This window comes from Sminthopsis crassicaudata, chromosome 2 (genome assembly GCF_048593235.1).
Source record: "Sminthopsis crassicaudata isolate SCR6 chromosome 2, ASM4859323v1, whole genome shotgun sequence".
Lineage (NCBI taxonomy): Eukaryota > Metazoa > Chordata > Mammalia > Dasyuromorphia > Dasyuridae > Sminthopsis > Sminthopsis crassicaudata.
The window spans coordinates 18,203,491-18,220,970 of NC_133618.1; the positions used below are offsets into that span (position 1 = coordinate 18,203,491).

General features: G+C 36.7%; 3 pseudogenes; all 3 read right to left on the bottom strand.

Annotated features, from left to right (window-relative positions):
* Positions 1-4,594: 4,594 nt before the first annotated feature.
* LOC141553108 (polyadenylate-binding protein 2 pseudogene) lies at positions 4,595-5,170 on the bottom strand (annotated as a pseudogene).
* Positions 5,171-10,297: 5,127 nt separating this feature from the next.
* LOC141553109 (polyadenylate-binding protein 2 pseudogene) lies at positions 10,298-10,831 on the bottom strand (annotated as a pseudogene).
* Positions 10,832-16,692: 5,861 nt separating this feature from the next.
* On the bottom strand, positions 16,693-17,226 carry LOC141553111 (polyadenylate-binding protein 2 pseudogene; annotated as a pseudogene).
* Between the last annotated feature and the right edge of the window lie 254 nt (positions 17,227-17,480).

Genomic DNA, 17,480 nt, shown 5'->3' on the forward strand with positions numbered 1-17,480 from the left:
AGTTCTTCTGCTGACATCATATTTCATCCAATGGATGATCCAAGCCATTTTTGCCTGCTACTATTCCCATACTTCTCATTACCCTTCATCTTGGACTTGGATCTCTGGATTCCAGACCTTCAGAAGGCATGTCCCCAGTCCTTGGAAAGTTAATGCAATAATTTTTGAACTCCTGTTCTCAGATGTAGTCTTTATAATTAAATAAGCCCTCTTAGTCCCATGTATCTCAATGTTCTCAGATACTAGATTTCCTTAGTCATTTGTTTCCCTGCTTTTCTTCTCTGCCCCTCTCCTATATCTTGAAGTGGACCCAATAATTAAAGAAGTAGCAACATTACTCTTGAATGAATATGTCAATTAACTGCCTTGTGCCTTACTAGTCACATCTTTTGCTTTTTTAAAAGCAAATCTCTCTTCCCTAGCCATCGCTTCCCTCCAGGTGTTGCTTTCCATTAGAATTCAAGCTTTCTTTGGGTAGAAACACTCTCCCTCTCTCCCTCTATCCCTCTTTTCCTCTCTCTCTCCCTCCTTACTTCCCCCCCCTCTCCTTTGACATCATCAATGCTTTTTTTGGTTTCATGTTGCATCACATTTTAAGAAAAGTTTGGCCATGCCTTTTTGCTTCTCTCTTTCCCCAATTTTGTCATTTCTATTGAGTCTTAGACTTCATCTTTGATTGTTTTACTTTACCTAAGCCCCATTTTTAGTCTTATTGATTTTGACTTTACAAGATCTCTTATATTTTTATCTTTATCTGTACTCCAATGGATATCATCCTAATATTTCATAATTGCTTGTCTCCTATTGCTCTCCTTTATTCCATTTTCTTACCTTTCCCATTTATTCTCCATATTAGCTAAAATTCCTAAGAAACTGATATGAGCACATCACTCCCCTACTCAAGAAATTTTGGTAGCTTCCTATTATGCTATAAAATATAAATCCAACTATTTGCCATTTAAAGTCATTCATTTATTCTTCCAAATTTATTCTGTTTCCTTCCCCCCCCCCCATGCACTCTATCTTTCAATCAATCTGACCTACTTGCTGCTCCAAATATATCAAACATCCCCTTTCAGGGCTCTTTTCCTTTACATGGTCCATTCACATTCATAAAATGAACTTTGTCCCATTCTTGGAATTCCCACTTCCCTACAAAATGAAATTCAGATGTCACCTCTTGCACGGCCTCTTGAACCTCATTGTTGTGTTTTCTTGATAGATGTACATATATATTTTTTAAATAAAAAATATATATATATACATATATATTTTTTTACTTTTTTAAATTTGTTTTATTAAATTTGTAATTATAATTTTTGACAGTACTTATTGCATGAGTAATTTTTTTTTACAATATCATCCCTTGCACTCACTTCTGTTCTGAATTTTCCCCTCCTTCCCTCTACCCCCTCCCCTAGATGACAGACAATCCCATACATGTTAAATGTGTTATAGTATATCCTAGATACAATATATGTGTGCAAAACCCAATTTCTTATTACACAGTAAGAATTGGATTCAGAAGGTAAAAGTAACTTGGGAAGAAAGACAATATTGACATATATTTTATTTAAAAATAAAATATTTTAAATGGTTTAAATACATACAATTACAAAGGAAAACAATTATATTAGAGAAATTATCAAAAGTTAATATTTATACAATTTTAATGTTTATACATGTTTTAATAAGTTCTCAAGTCCTAAGTTAAACACTAAAGCATAAGATTTTTCTATCTCTCTAGATGTATGCATTTGCTCTTCAACCCAGATGAGAGTAAGATACCAGCATCACCAGCCTTCCACCTTCATCTGTTTTCTCTATATTAGTTTTTTTTTTTCCTTTTCCATGACCCAATTTTTTGATAGGCATTCGTTTTTCTCTTTTCCTACAAAACTTTGTTTTTTGGAATCATCCCTTCCTATACACCTTAGCCCCAATCTTTCTTTCAATAACATTGACAGTTTTAAGGATACTGATAATATTTTCATTTATCACAAATAATTTGCCCTGAATGAGTGACTAATAATTATTATTTAATGTTTTCTTTATACATCTCCAGGATATTTTAGATCAAATTGAGTTCTGGTCTTTTTATTATAAATACCTGAAAATCTTTCAGTTTATCAAGTGTCCTTTTTTTTCCATTCAGAATCATATGTAACTTTCTGAGTTAGCTATTCTTGGACACAACCCAAGCTCTTTTGCTCTTTGAAATATAAAAGTCTAAATCATATTGTCTTTTGGTATAGAAGCTGCTAGGTCTTTTAAAATATATTTCCAAAGATTATTAGCGAGAAAGGAAAATAACTTGTGTATTCTAAAATCTTTATAACATCTCTTTGGGGTGGCAAAGAACTGGAACTTTCAAAGATGCTCATTGGAGAAAGGCTGAATAAATTATCGATCTGATTATGAAGGACTGCTATTGTGCTGTAAGAAATGGTAAGCTCATTGATTTTAGAATAACATGGAAAGACCTACATGACATAATGAAGAACTCCATCCAAACTATGTACTTTTGGTTTTTATTGTTGTTCAGTCATCTTGTTAAAAATACTAGAGTGGTTGACTATTCCTTTCTCTATTTCATTTTACAGATGAAGAAACTAAAGTCAAAATGGCTAAACAAATTTGCAAATGTCATAGCTAGTGAGTGTCTGAGGATAGATTTAGGCAGATTTTTCTGACTCTAGACCCAGCCCTCTATTTACTAGCTGATCCACGGTTCCTATTGTTCATAGATTCTCATTTTATTTTAAACATATGAAATTTCATGAATGTGAGATCTCACTCACCCCTGTAGAGACCATTTCTTATGGGAGGAAAATATTGTAATTCATAACAAGACTAATTTTTAGCAAGATTACTTGATGACCATATTAGAAGAGTTCCACAATAATGAAGAGAAACTTAGAATGTAAAATGATATAAAATTACAGAACCAAAAATGCCTTATCTTAAAAAAAATACTGAGTATAATCATCCCATAGATAAAATGGAACTTTGAATAGAATAGAGGATATTGAGCATTTATTTTAATTTAGAACATAGGATGGTCATGACTTTGAAACAGGTATGCATAAATCCATCAATATGGGAGATATTACACATAATTACATAAATTACATAAACACATAAATTACATAAACACATAGTAACATAATACATGCTAGAAGTAATGTAACAAATAACATGATCAAATAATCATAAATTGAGAATTTATACATGTCCATAAGTCCTAGAAATGGGCCAAAAGGAATCCATTGTCCATTAGTTCATGTTCCAGGAATCCAATAATTCCTGTAAGTTTTAAAGTCCTACAAGAGTCTCTTCCTGTGTTAGGCAATCAAATGATTCCTGCTGGTTTTAAAGTTCTTTAACAGTCTCCTTATCATCCATGCTCTTTCAGTGTCAGATGTTTCCTAGATCTTCTCCTTTTTTTTGAGGTTTTTCTCCTTTTCCTGTCTCTCTCCAGGTGCTTGTTGCCCCCATCTGTTTTTTTCTCTGTCTGTAAAAATACAAGCAAACCCTCTCTCCCAGGCAGTTAACCTATCTCATTTCCTTCTATTAACCATTTTCTAAATCTCTTCTCATCATCTGGCAATTACATTGGAGCTGTTTGCACTGGACACTGACCTGTTGGTTTAAAAAGGCCTGTATTCTCCCCAAGTGTAATCTTTTCTTTTATGTGATTGCTTTTTGGCTGATAGATCACATCAGACTTCTAACCTTCTAAAGGTTCCTTGGGTGTAACTTGAGCTGCCATCATGCCCTACCTATCTTTTGATTGAGTTCTTGGAGTTCCTTCTTTCCTTTTTTTTCTTCTCTCCTCCTAATACACACTTTTGTATTTGTTTGTGTGTGTGTGTGTGTGTGTGTGTGTGTGTGTGTGTGTGTGTGTGGGTGTGTGTGTGTGTGTGTGTTTGTATTTTTTAAATTTTTTTTTTTTTTTGTATTTTGAATTTTTTGTAATTTGTATTTTGTATTTTGTATTTTTTTTTTTTGGAGGCTGGGGTTAAGTGACTTGTCCAGGGTCACACAGCTAGGAAGTATTAAGTGTCTGAGACCAGATTTGAACTCAGGTCCTCCTGAATTCAGGGCTGGTGCTCTATCCACTGCACCAACTAGCTGCCCCAGTATTTTGTATTTTTAATTTTTTTTTTGTATTTTGCATTTTTTTTGAATTTTTTTTTTGTAATTTTTTTGTATTTTTTATTTTTTTTTTTTTAAGGCTGGGGTTAAGTGACTTGTCCAAGGTCACACAGCTAGGAAGTATTAAGTGTCTGAGACCAGATTTGAATTCGGGTCCTCCTGAATCCAGGGCTGGTGCTCTATCCACTGCACCACCTAGCTGCCCCAGTATTTTGTATTTTTAATTTTTTGTAATTTTTTTGTATTTTGTATTTTTTTTTTTGGAGTCTGGGGTTAAGTGACTTGTCCAGGGTCACACAGCTAGGAAGTATTAAGTGTCTGAGACCAGATTTGAACTCAGGTCCTCCTGAATTCAGGGCTGGTGCTCTATCCACTGCACCACCTAGCTGCCCCAGTATTTTGCATTTTTTTTTTTTTTTTTTTTTTTTTTTTTTTTTTAGTAAGGAGAATACCATGTCCGTGCTCTAGCCCGGCCCCTGTAGACTCTGCTCGGAGGTCTGCTGTTGAAGCCAGAGAATTGAGACCGTGAACTACTGTAGTTAGTAGCCCTGCCACGATTTCGAGCACGTGGAAAACCTCGATTTGTGGTGCTGATCCCTGGCCGATTGGTCCGTTTTGGTGCCACTTTGATCTGTCTTCCTCTGAAAAGAGAATCATCCAAGTCCAGTGATGTCTTCACAGAATCTTTATCTGAAAATTCTATGTATGCAAACCCCTTAGGACGGCCACTGAATTTGTCACAAAGGATAGTGACTCGATTAACAGAACCACAATCATGGAAATGTGCCTCCAGCTCTTCTGCTGTTGCACCATAGTCCACATTGCCCACATAGATGGATCGAGCATCAGCCTCCATCTTCTCCTCAATGGACATGATCACTGGACCAGCATTGCCTGGGGGTAATCTCATGTGCATCTGTTTCTCCACCTCATCCTGAAGCTCCTTCAATTTCTCAGTCTCTTCTTCCATCTCCCTTGCTCGGGCTTTGATGGCCTCCAGCTCTGGGTCCATGAGAGTGCTGTTCTCTGGATTGCCCTTGACCCTGCCCCCCTCTTCCTCCTTCTCCTGACTGCCAGGGGCTTCTGTGAGGGGCCCAGGGCTGAAGCCTTCTGGGGGGGCGTGGAACCGATGCAGATTCTCCTTGGGCTTGGGTTCTGGCTTGGGCTCTTGCAGCAATTCCTCTGGCCACATGTTGGACCCCAAAATGTGAAGTCCAAGCTAACTCCCTGAAGGGCTCAGATTCAGCCAGTCAGTACAAGCAAAAGTTGTCCCACGTTAGTTTTAGTTCCAGTACCAGTAGTACTCAAAATGCAGCCAGGAATTAGTCCTTTACTGGCTCTTTCCTTGGTTCCCCAGTGAGTTCTTGTCAGAATGGCTCCAGCCTCCAGCCAGCACAAAGGTAGACGTGACTTGACTCTACCCAGACTCTCTTCTTCCAGACAGATTTCTTCCAGACTGACTTCCCTGCTTAATCTTGGCTCCTTTTATCCTCCCAGAGAATGGGCTTGTGGGGTGGGAACTCCTTAAGGAGCCATTGAGCTAACTCCCTTAAGGTGTAAACTCCCTTAAAGGTGTAAACTCCTTTCAGAAGTCTAAAAGTGTAAACTCCTTTTAAAGGTGTGAACTCTGAGCTAGAGAATTGTTAAGTACCCACTTACCACCTAGTAATAATCTTAACACACCTACCCCCTGAATCTCCCAAAAAGCATCTTCACTTGGATTTGAAGAATCCCTTTCATCCTTTCAAATTCAGCTTGGGCACCAATATCTCCATGAAGATTTTTCTGAGCCCCCAAAATTACTGTTTACTTTCTAAACTCCCTCACACTTAATACATCTATAGAATACAGGGAAATAAACAAGTGATAGGATGATGGGTAACTCTTTTAGTCTGATACATCTGGTTAATATAATTGCATTGCATGATGCTGTTTTAACCCAGCTCATTTTTAAATTACTCTAAAAAATACAAATTGTTCAGTTCTTCTGCTGACATCATATTTCATCCAATGGATGATCCAAGCCATTTTTGCCTGCTACTATTCCCATACTTCTCATTACCCTTCATCTTGGACTTGGATCTCTGGATTCCAGACCTTCAGAAGGCATGTCCCCAGTCCTTGGAAAGTTAATGCAATAATTTTTGAACTCCTGTTCTCAGATGTAGTCTTTATAATTAAATAAGCCCTCTTAGTCCCATGTATCTCAATGTTCTCAGATACTAGATTTCCTTAGTCATTTGTTTCCCTGCTTTTCTTCTCTGCCCCTCTCCTATATCTTGATGTGGACCCAATAATTAAAGAAGTAGCAACATTACTCTTGAATGAATATGTCAAGTAACTGCCTTGTGGCTTACCCATCACATCTTTTGCTTTTTTAAAAGTAAATCTCTCTTCCCTAGCCATCGCTTCCCTCCAGGTGTTGCTTTCCATTAGAATTCATGCTTTCTTTGGGTAGAAACACTCTCCCTCTCTCCCTCTCTCCCTCTTTTTCTCTCTCTCTCCCTCCTTACTTCCCCCCCACACCTCTCTCTCTCTCCTTTGACATCATCAATGCTTTTTTTGGTTTCATGTTGCATCACATTTTAAGAAAAGTTTGGCCATGCCTTTTTGCTTCTCTCTTTCCCCAATTTTGCCATTTCTATTGAGTCTTAGACGTCATCTTTGATTGTTTTACTTTACCTAACCCCCATTTTGAGTCTTATTGATTTTGACTTTACAAGATCTCTTATATTTTTATCTTTATCTGTACTCCAATGGATATCATCCTAATATTTCATAATTGCTTGTCTCCTATTGCTCTCCTTTATTCCATTTTCTTACCTTTCCCATTTATTCTCCATATGAGCTAAAATTCCTAAGACACTGATATGAGCACATCACTCCCCTACTCAAGAAATTTTGGTAGCTTCCTAGTATGCTATAAAATATAAATCCAACTATTTGCCATTTAAAGTCATTCATTTATTCTTCCAAATTTATTCTGTCTCCTTCCCCCCCCCATGCACTCTATCTTTCAATCAATCTGACCTACTTGCTGCTCCAAATATATCAAACATCCCCTTTCAGGGCTCTTTTCCTTTACATGGTCCATTCACATTCATAAAATGAACTTTGTCCCATTCTTGGAATTCCCACTTCCCTACAAAATGAAATTCAGATGTCACCTCTTGCACGGCCTCTTGAACCTCATTGTTGTGTTTTCTTGATATATGTATATATATATTTTTTTTAAATAAAAAATATGTATATATACATATATATTTTTTTTTACTTTTTAAAATTTGTTTTATTAAATTTGTAATTATAATTTTTGACAGTACCTATTGCATGGGTAATTTTTTTTTTACAATATCATCCCTTGTACTCACTTCTGTTCTGAATTTCCCCCTCCTTCCCTCTACCCCCTCCCCTAGATGACAGACAATCCCATACATGTTAAATGTGTTATAGTATATCCTAGATACAATATATGTGTGCAAAACCCAATTTCTTATTACACAGTAAGAATTGGATTCAGAAGGTAAAAGTAACTTGGGAAGAAAGACAATATTGACATATATTTTATTTAAAAATAAAATATTTTAAATGGTTTAAATACATACAATTACAAAGGAAAACAATTATATTAGAGAAATTATCAAAAGTTAATATTTATACAATTTTAATGTTTATACATGTTTTAATAAGTTCTCAAGTCCTAAGTTAAACACTAAAGCATAAGATTTTTCTATCTTTCTAGATGTATGCATTTGCTCTTCAACCCAGATGAGAGTAAGATACCAGCATCACCAGCCTTCCACCTTCATCTGTTTTCTCTATATTAGTTTTTTTTTTTTCCTTTTCCATGACCCAATTTTTTGATATGCATTCGTTTTTCTCTTTTCCTACAAAACTTTGTTTTTTGGAATCATCCCTTCCTATACACCTTAGCCCCAATCTTTCTTTCAATAACATTGACAGTTTTAAGGATACTGATAATATTTTCATTTATCACAAATAATTTGCCCTGAATGAGTGACTAATAATTATTATTTAATGTTTTCTTTATACATCTCCAGGATATTTTAGATCAAATTGAGTTCTGGTCTTTTTATTATAAATACCTGAAAATCTTTCAGTTTATCAAGTGTCCTTTTTTTCCATTCAGAATCATATGTAACTTTCTGAGTTAGCTATTCTTGGACACAACCCAAGCTCTTTTGCTCTTTGAAATATAAAAGTCTAAATCATATTGTCTTTTGGTATAGAAGCTGCTAGGTCTTTTAAAATATATTTCCAAATATTATTAGCGAGAAAGGAAAATAACTTGTGTATTCTAAAATCTTTATAACATCTCTTTGGGGTGGCAAAGAACTGGAACTTTCAAAGATGCTCATTGGAGAAAGGCTGAATAAATTTTCGATCTGATTATGAAGGACTACTATGGTGCTGTAAGAAATGGTAAGCTCATTGATTTTAGAATAACATGGAAAGACCTACATGACATAATGAAGACCTCCATCCAAACTATGTACTTTTGGTTTTTATTGTTGTTCAGTCATCTTGTTAAAGATACTAGAGTGGTTGACTATTCCCTTCTGTATTTCATTTTACAGATGAAGAAACTAAAGTCAAAATGGCTAAACGAATTTGCAAATGTCATAGCTAGTGAGTGTCTGAGGATAGATTTAGGCAGATTTTTCTGACTCTAGGCCCAGCCCTCTATTTACTAGCTGATCCACGGTTCCTATTGTTCATAGATTCTCATTTTATTTTAAAGATATGAAATTTCATGAATGTGAGATCTCACTCACCCCTGTAGAGACCATTTCTTATGGGAGGAAAATATTGTAATTCATAACAAGACTAATTTTTAGCAAGATTACTTGATGACCATATTAGAAGAGTTCCACAGTAATGAAGAGAAACTTAGAATGTAAAATGATATAAAATTACAGAACCAAAAATGCCTTATCTTAAAAAAAAATACTGAGTATAATCATCCCATAGATAAAACGGAACTTTGAATAGAATAGAGGATATTGAGCATTTATTTTAATTTAGAACATAGGATGGTCATGACTTTGAAACAGGTATGCATAAATCCATCAATATGGGAGATATTACACATAATTACATAAATTACATAAACACATAAATTACATAAACACATAGTAACATAATACATGCTAGAAGTGATGTAACAAATAACATGCTCATATAATCATAAATTGAGAATTTATACATGTCCATAAGTCCTAGAAATGGGCCAAAAGGAATCCATTGTCCATTAGTTCATGTTCCAGGAATCCAATAATTCCTGTAAGTTTTAAAGTCCTACAAGAGTCTATTCCTGTGTTAGGCAATCAAATGATTCCTGCTGGTTTTAAAGTTCTTTAACAGTCTCCTTATCATCCATGCTCTTTCAGTGTCAGATGTTTCCTAGATCTTCTCCTTTTTTTTGAGGTTTTTCTCCTTTTCCTGTCTCTCTCCAGGTGCTTGTTGCCCCAATCTGTTTTTTTCTCTGTCTGTAAAAATACAAGCAAACCCTCTCTCCCAGGCAGTTAACCTATCTCATTTCCTTCTATTTACCATTTTCTAAATCTCTTCTCATCATCTGGCAATTACATTGGAGCTGTTTGCACTGGACACTGACCTGTTGGTTTAAAAAGGCCTGTATTCTCCCCAAGTGTAATCTTTTCTTTTATGTGATTGCTTTTTGGCTGATAGATCACATCAGACTTCTAACCTTGTAGAGGTTCCTTGGGTGTAACCTGAGCTGCCATCATGCCCCACCTATCTTTTGATTGAGTTCTTGGAGTTCCTTCTTTCCTTTTTTTTTCTTCTCTCCTCCTAATACACACTTTTGTATTTGTTTGTGTGTGTGTGTGTTTGTGTGTGTGTGTGTGTGTGTTTGTATTTTTTAATTTTTTTTTTTTTGTATTTTGAATTTTTTGTAATTTTTTTTTATTTTATATATATATATTTTTTTTTTTGGAGGCTGGGGTTAAGTGACTTGTCCAGGGTCACACAGCTAGGAAGTATTAAGTGTCTGAGACCAGATTTGAATTCGGGTCCTCCTGAATTCAGGGCTGGTGCTCTATCCACTGCACCACCTAGCTGCCCCAGTATTTTGTATTTTTAATTTTTTTTTTTTTTAGTAAGGGGAATAGGATGTCCGTGCTCTAGCCCGGCCCCTGTAGACTCTGCTCGGAGGTCTGCTGTTGAAGCCAGAGAATTGAGACCGTGAACTACTGTAGTTAGTAGCCCTGCCACGATTTCGAGCACGTGGAAAACCTCGATTTGTGGTGCTGATCCCTGGCCGATTGGTCCGTTTTGGTGCCACTTTGAGCTGTCTTCCTCTGAAAAGAGAATCATCCAAGTCCAGTGATGTCTTCACAGAATCTTTATCTGAAAATTCTATGTATGCAAACCCCTTAGGACGGCCACTGAATTTGTCACAAAGGATAGTGACTCGATTAACAGAACCACAATCATGGAAATGTGCCTCCAGCTCTTCTGCTGTTGCACCATAGTCCACATTGCCCACATAGATGGATCTAGCATCAGCCTCCATCTTCTCCTCAATGGACATGATCACTGGACCAGCATTGCCTGGGGGTAATCTCATGTGCATCTGTTTCTCCACCTCATCCTGAAGCTCCTTCAATTTCTCAGTCTCTTCCTCCATCTCCCTTGCTCGGGCTTTGATGGCCTCCAGCTCTGGGTCCATGAGAGTGCTGTTCTCTGGATTGCCCTTGACCCTGCCCCCCTCTTCCTCCTTCTCCTGACTGCCAGGGGCTCCTGTGAGGGGCCCAGGGCTGAAGGCTTCTGGGGGGGCGTGGAACCGATGCAGATTCTCCTTGGGCTTGGGTTCTGGCTTGGGCTCTTGCAGCAATTCCTCTGGCCACATGTTGGACCCCAAAATGTGAAGTCCAAGCTAACTCCCTGAAGGGCTCAGAATCAGCCAGTCAGTACAAGCAAAAGTTGTCCCAAATTAGTTTTAGTTCCAGTACCAGTAGTACTCAAAATGCAGCCAGGAATTAAAGTCCTTTACTGGCTCTTTCCTTGGTTCCCCAGTGAGTTCTTGTCAGAATGGCTCCAGCCTCCAGCCAGCACAAAGGTAGACGTGACTTGCCTCTATGCAAACTCTCTTCTTCCAGACTGATTTCTTCCAGACTGACTTCCCTGCTGAATCTTGGCTCCTTTTATCCTCCCATAGAATGGGCTTATGGGGTGGGAACTCCTTAAGGAGCCATTGAGCTAACTCCCTTAAGGTGTAAACTCCCTTAAAGGTGTAAACTCCTTTCAGAAGTCTAAAAGTGTAAACTCCTTTTAAAGGTGTGAACTCTGAGCTAGAGAATTGTTAAGTACCCACTTACCACCTAGTAATAATCTTAACACACCTACCCCCTGAATCTCCCAAAAAGCATCTTCACTTCTATTTGAAGAATCCCTTTCATCCTTTCAAATTCAGCTTGGGCACCAATATCTCCATGAAGATTTTTCTGAGCCCCCAAAATTACTGTTTACTTTCTAAACTCCCTCACACTTAATACATCTATAGAATAGAGGGAAATAAACAAGTGATAGGATGATGGGTCACTCTTTTAGTCTGATGCATCTGGTTAATATAATTGCATTGCATGATGCTGTTTTAACCCAGCTCATTTTTAAATTACTCTAAAAAATACAAATTGTTCAGTTCTTCTGCTGACATCATATTTCATCCAATGGATGATCCAAGCCATTTTTGCCTGCTACTATTCCCATACTTCTCATTACCCTTCATCTTGGACTTGGATCTCTGGATTCCAGACCTTCAGAAGGCATGTCCCCAGTCCTTGGAAAGTTAATGCAATAATTTTTGAACTCCTGTTCTCAGATGTAGTCTTTATAATTAAATAAGCCCTCTTAGTCCCATGTATCTCAATGTTCTCAGATATTATATTTCCTTAGTCATTTGTTTCCCTGCTTTTCTTCTCTGCCCCTCTCCTATATCTTGATGTGGACCCAATAATTAAAGAAGTAGCAACATTACTCTTGAATGAATATGTCAATTAACTGCCTTGTGGCTTACCCATCACATCTTTTGCTTTTTTAAAAGTAAATCTCTCTTCCCTAGCCATCGCTTCCCTCCAGGTGTTGCTTTCCATTAGAATTCATGCTTTCTTTGGGTAGAAACACTCTCCCTCTCTCCCTCTTTCAATCTCTCTCTCCCTCCTTACTCTCCCCCCCCCACCTCTCTCTTTCTCCTTTGACATTATCAATGCTTTTTTTGGTTTCATGTTGCATCACATTTTAAGAAAAGTTTCGCCATGCCTTTTTGCTTTTCCCTTTCCCCAATTTTGCCATTTCTATTGAGTCTTAGACGTCATCTTTGATTGTTTTACTTTACCTAACCCCCATTTTTAGTCTTATTGATTTTGACTTTACAAGAGCTCTTATATTTTTATCTTTAGCTGTACTCCAATGGATATCATCCTAATATTTCATAATTGCTTGTCTCCTATTGCTCTCCTTTATTCCATTTTCTTACCTTTCCCATTTATTCTCCATATTAGCTAAAATTCCTAAGACACTGATATGAGCACATCACTCCCCTACTCAAGAAATTTTGGTAGCTTCCTATTATGCTATAAAATATAAATCCAACTATTTGCCATTTAAAGTCATTCATTTATTCTTCCAAGTTTATTCTGTCTCCTCCCCGCCCCATGCACTCTATCTTTCAATCAATCTGACCTACTTGCTGCTCCAAATATATCAAACATCCCCTTTCAGGGCTCTTTTCCTTTACATGGTCCATTCACATTCATAAAATGAGCTTTGTCCCATTCTTGGAATTCCCACTTCCCTACAAAATGAAATTCAGATGTCACCTCTTGCACGGCCTCTTGAACCTCATTGTTGTGTTTTCTTGATAGATGTATATATATTTTTTTAAAATAAAAAATTATATATATACATATATATGTTTTATTATTTTTTAAAATTTGTTTTATTAAATTTATAATTATAATTTTTTGACAGTACTTATTGCATGAGTAATTTTTTTTTTATCATCCTTTGCACTCACTTCTATTCTGAATTTTCCCTTCCTTCCCTCTACCCCCTCCCCTAGATGACAGGCAATCCCATACATGTTAAATGTGTTATAGTATATCCTAGATACAATATATGTGTGCAAAACCCAATTTCTTGTTACACAGTAAGAATTGGATTCAGAAGGTAAAAGTAACTTGGGAAGAAAGACAATATTGACATATATTTTAATTTAAAAATAAAATATTGTAAATGGTTTAAATACATAAAATTACAAAGGAAAACAATTATATTAGAGAAATTATCAAAAGTTAATATTTATACAATTTTAATGTTTATACATGTTTTAATAAGTTCTCAAGTCCTAAGTTAAACACTAAAGCATAAGATTTTTCTATCTCTCTAGATGTATGCATTTGCTCTTCAACCCAGATGAGAGTAAGATACCAGCATCACCAGCCTTCCACCTTCATCTGTTTTCTCAATAGTAGTTTTTTTTTTCCTTTTCCATGACCCAATTTTTTGATATGCATTCGTTTTTCTCTTTTCCTACAAAACTTTGTTTTTTGGAATCATCCCTTCCTATACACCTTAGCCCCAATCTTTCTCTCAATAACATTGACAGTTTTAAGAATACTGATAATATTTTCATTTATCACAAATAATTTGCCCTGAATGAGTGACTAATAATTGTTATTTAATGTTTTCTTTATACATCTTCAGGATATTTTAGATCAAATTTTCCACTGAGTTCTAGTCTTTTTGTTATAAATACCTGAAAATCTTTCAGTTTATCAAGTGTCCTTTTTTTCCATTCAGAATCATATGTAACTTTCCGAGTTAGCTATTCTTGGACACAACCCAAGCTCTTTGGCTCTTTGAAATATAAAAGTCTAAATCATATTGTCTTTTGGTATAGAAGCTGCTAGGTCTTTTAAAATATATTTCCAAAGATCATTAGCGAGAAAGGAAAATAACTTGTGTATTCTAAAATCTTTATAGCATCTCTTTGGGGTGGCAAAGAACTGGAACTTTCAAAGATGCTCATTGGAGAAAGGCTGAATAAATTATCAATCTGATTATGAAGGACTACTATTGTGCTGTAAGAAATGGTAAGCTCATTGATTTTAGAATAACATGGAAAGACCTACATGACATAATGAAGAACTGCATCCAAACTATGTACTTTTGGTTTTTATTGCTGTTCAGTCATCTTGTTAAAGATACTAGAGTGGTTGACTATTCCTTTCTCTATTTCATTTTACAGATGAAGAAACTAAAGTCAAAATGGCTAAATGAATTTGCAAATGTCATAGCTAGTGAGTGTCTGAGGATAGATTTAGGCAGATTTTTCTGACTCTAGGCCCAGCCCTCTATTTACTAGCTGATCCACGGTTCCTATTATTCATAGATTCTCATTTTATTTTAAAGATATGAAATTTCATGAATGTGAGATCTCACTCACCCCTGTAGAAACCATTTCTTATGGGAGGAAAATATTGTAATTCATAACAAGACTAATTTTTAGCAAGATTACTTGATGACCATATTAGAAGAGTTCCACAGTAATGAAGAGAAACTTAGAATGTAAAATGATATAAGATTACAGAACCAAAAATGCCTTATATTTAAAAAAAATACTGAGTATAATCATCCCATAGATAAAACGGATCTTTGAATAGAATAGAGGATATTGAGCATTTATTTTGATTTAGAACATAGGATGGTCATGACTTTGAAACAGGTATGCATAAATCCATCAATATGGGAGATATTACACATAATTACATAAATTACATAAACACATAAATTACATAAACACATAGTAACATAATACATGCTAGAAGTGATGTAACAACATAATACATGCTAGAAGTGATGTAACAAATAACATGCTCATACAATCATAAATTGAGAATTTATACATGTCCATAAGTCCTAGAAATGGGCCAAAAGGAATCCATTGTCCATTAGTTCATGTTCCAGGAATCCAATAATTCCTGTAAGTTTTAAAGTCCTACAAGAGTCTCTTCCTGTGTTAGGCAATCAAATGATTCCTGCTGGTTTTAAAGTTCTTTAACAGTCTCCTTATCATCCATGCTCTTTCAGTGTCAGATGTTTCCTAGATCTTCTCCTTTTTTTTGAGGTTTTTCTCCTTTTCCTGTCTCTCTCCAGGTGCTTGTTGCCCCCATCTGTTTTTTTCTCTGTCTGTAAAAATACAAGCAAACCCTCTCTCCCAGGCAGTTAACCTATCTCATTTCCTTCTATTAACCATTTTCTAAATCTCTTCTCATCATCTGGCAATTACATTGGAGCTGTTTGCACTGGACACTGACCTGTTGGTTTAAAAAGGCCTGTATTCTCCCCAAGTGTAATCTTTTCTTTTATGTGATTGCTTTTTGGCTGATAGATCACATCAGACTTCTAACCTTCTAAAGGTTCCTTGGGTGTAACTTGAGCAGCCATCATTCCCCACCTATCTTTTGATTGAGTTCTTGGAGTTCCTTCTTTCCTTTTTTTTCTTCTCTCCTCCTAATACACACTTTTGTATTTGTTTGTGTGTGTGTGTGTGTGTGTTTGTATTTTTTTTTAATTTTTTTTTTTTTTTTTTTGTATTTTGAATTTTTTGTAATTTTTTTGTATTTTGTATTTTTTTTTTTTGGAGGCTGGGGTTAAGTGACTTGTCCAGGGTCACACAGCTAGGAAGTATTAAGTGTCTGAGACCAGATTTGAACTCAGGTCCTCCTGAATTCAGGGCTACTACTCTATCCACTGCACCACCTAGCTGCCCCAGTATTTTGTATTTTTAAATTTTTTTTTTTTATATTTTGCATTTTTTTTGAATTTTTTTTTGTAATTTTTTTGTATTTTTTATTTTTTTTTTGAGGCTGGGGTTAAGTGACTTGTCCAAGGTCACACAGCTAGGAAGTATTAAGTGTCTGAGACCAGATTTGAATTAGGGTCCTCCTGAATTCAGGGCTAGTGCTCTATCCACTGCACCACCTAGCTGCCCCAGTATTTTGTATTTTTAATTTTTTGTAATTTTTTTGTATTTTGTATTTTTTTTTTTTGGAGGCTGGGGTTAAGTGACTTGTCCAAGGTCACACAGCTAGGAAGTATTAAGTGTCTGAGACCAGATTTGAACTCAGGTCCTCCTGAATTCAGGGCTGGTGCTCTATCCACTGCACCACCTAGCTGCCCCAGTATTTTGCATTTTTAATTTTTTTTTTTTTTTTTGTATTTTGCATTTTTTTGAATTTTTTTTTTGTAATTCTTTTTTTTTTTTTTTTGGGGAGGCTGGGGCTAAGTGACTTGTCCAAGGTCACAAAGCTAGGAAGTATTAAGTGTCTGAGACCAGATTTGAATTCGGGTCCTCCTGAATTCAGGGCTGGTGCTCTGTCCACTGCACCACCTAGCTGCCCCAGTATTTTGTATTTTTTTAATTTTTTTTTTTTTTTTTGTATTTTGTATTTTGTATTTTTTTTTTTTTTTTTTTTTTTTTTTTTTTTAGTAAGGAGAAAACCATGTCCGTGCTCTAGCCCGGCCCCTGTAGCCTCTGCTCGGAGGTCTGCTGTTGAAGCCAGAGAATTGAGACAGTGAACTACTGTAGTTAGTAGCCCTGCCACGATTTCGAGCACGTGGAAAACCTCGATTTGTGGTGCTGATCCCTGGCCGATTGGTCCGTTTTGGTGCCACTTTGATCTGTCTTCCTCTGAAAAGAGAATCATCCAAGTCCAGGGATGTCTTCACAGAATCTTTATCTGAAAATTCTATGTATGCAAACCCCTTAGGACGGCCACTGAATTTGTCACAAAGGATAGTGACTCGATTAACTGAACCACAACCCTGGAAGTGTGCCTCCAGCTCTTCTGCTGTTGCACCATAGTCCACATTGCCCACATAGATGGATCGAGCATCAGCCTCCATCTTCTCCTCAATGGACACGATGACTGGACCAGCATTGCCTGGGGGTAGGCTCATGTGCATCTGTTTCTCCACCTCATCCTGAAGCTCCTTCAATTTCTCAGTCTCTTCCTCCATCTCCCTTGCTCGGGCTTTGATGGCCTCCAGCTCCGGGTCCATGAGAGTGCTGTTCTCTGGATTGCCCTTGACCCCGTCCCCCTCTTCCTCCTTCTCCTGACTGCCAGGGGCTCCTGTGTGGGGCCCAGGGCTGAAGGCTTCTGTGGGGGCGTGGCACCGATGCAGATTCTCCTTGAGCTTGGGTTCTGGCTTGGGCTCTCCCAGCAATTCCTCTGGCCACATGTTGGACCCCAAAATGTGAAGTCCAAGCTAAC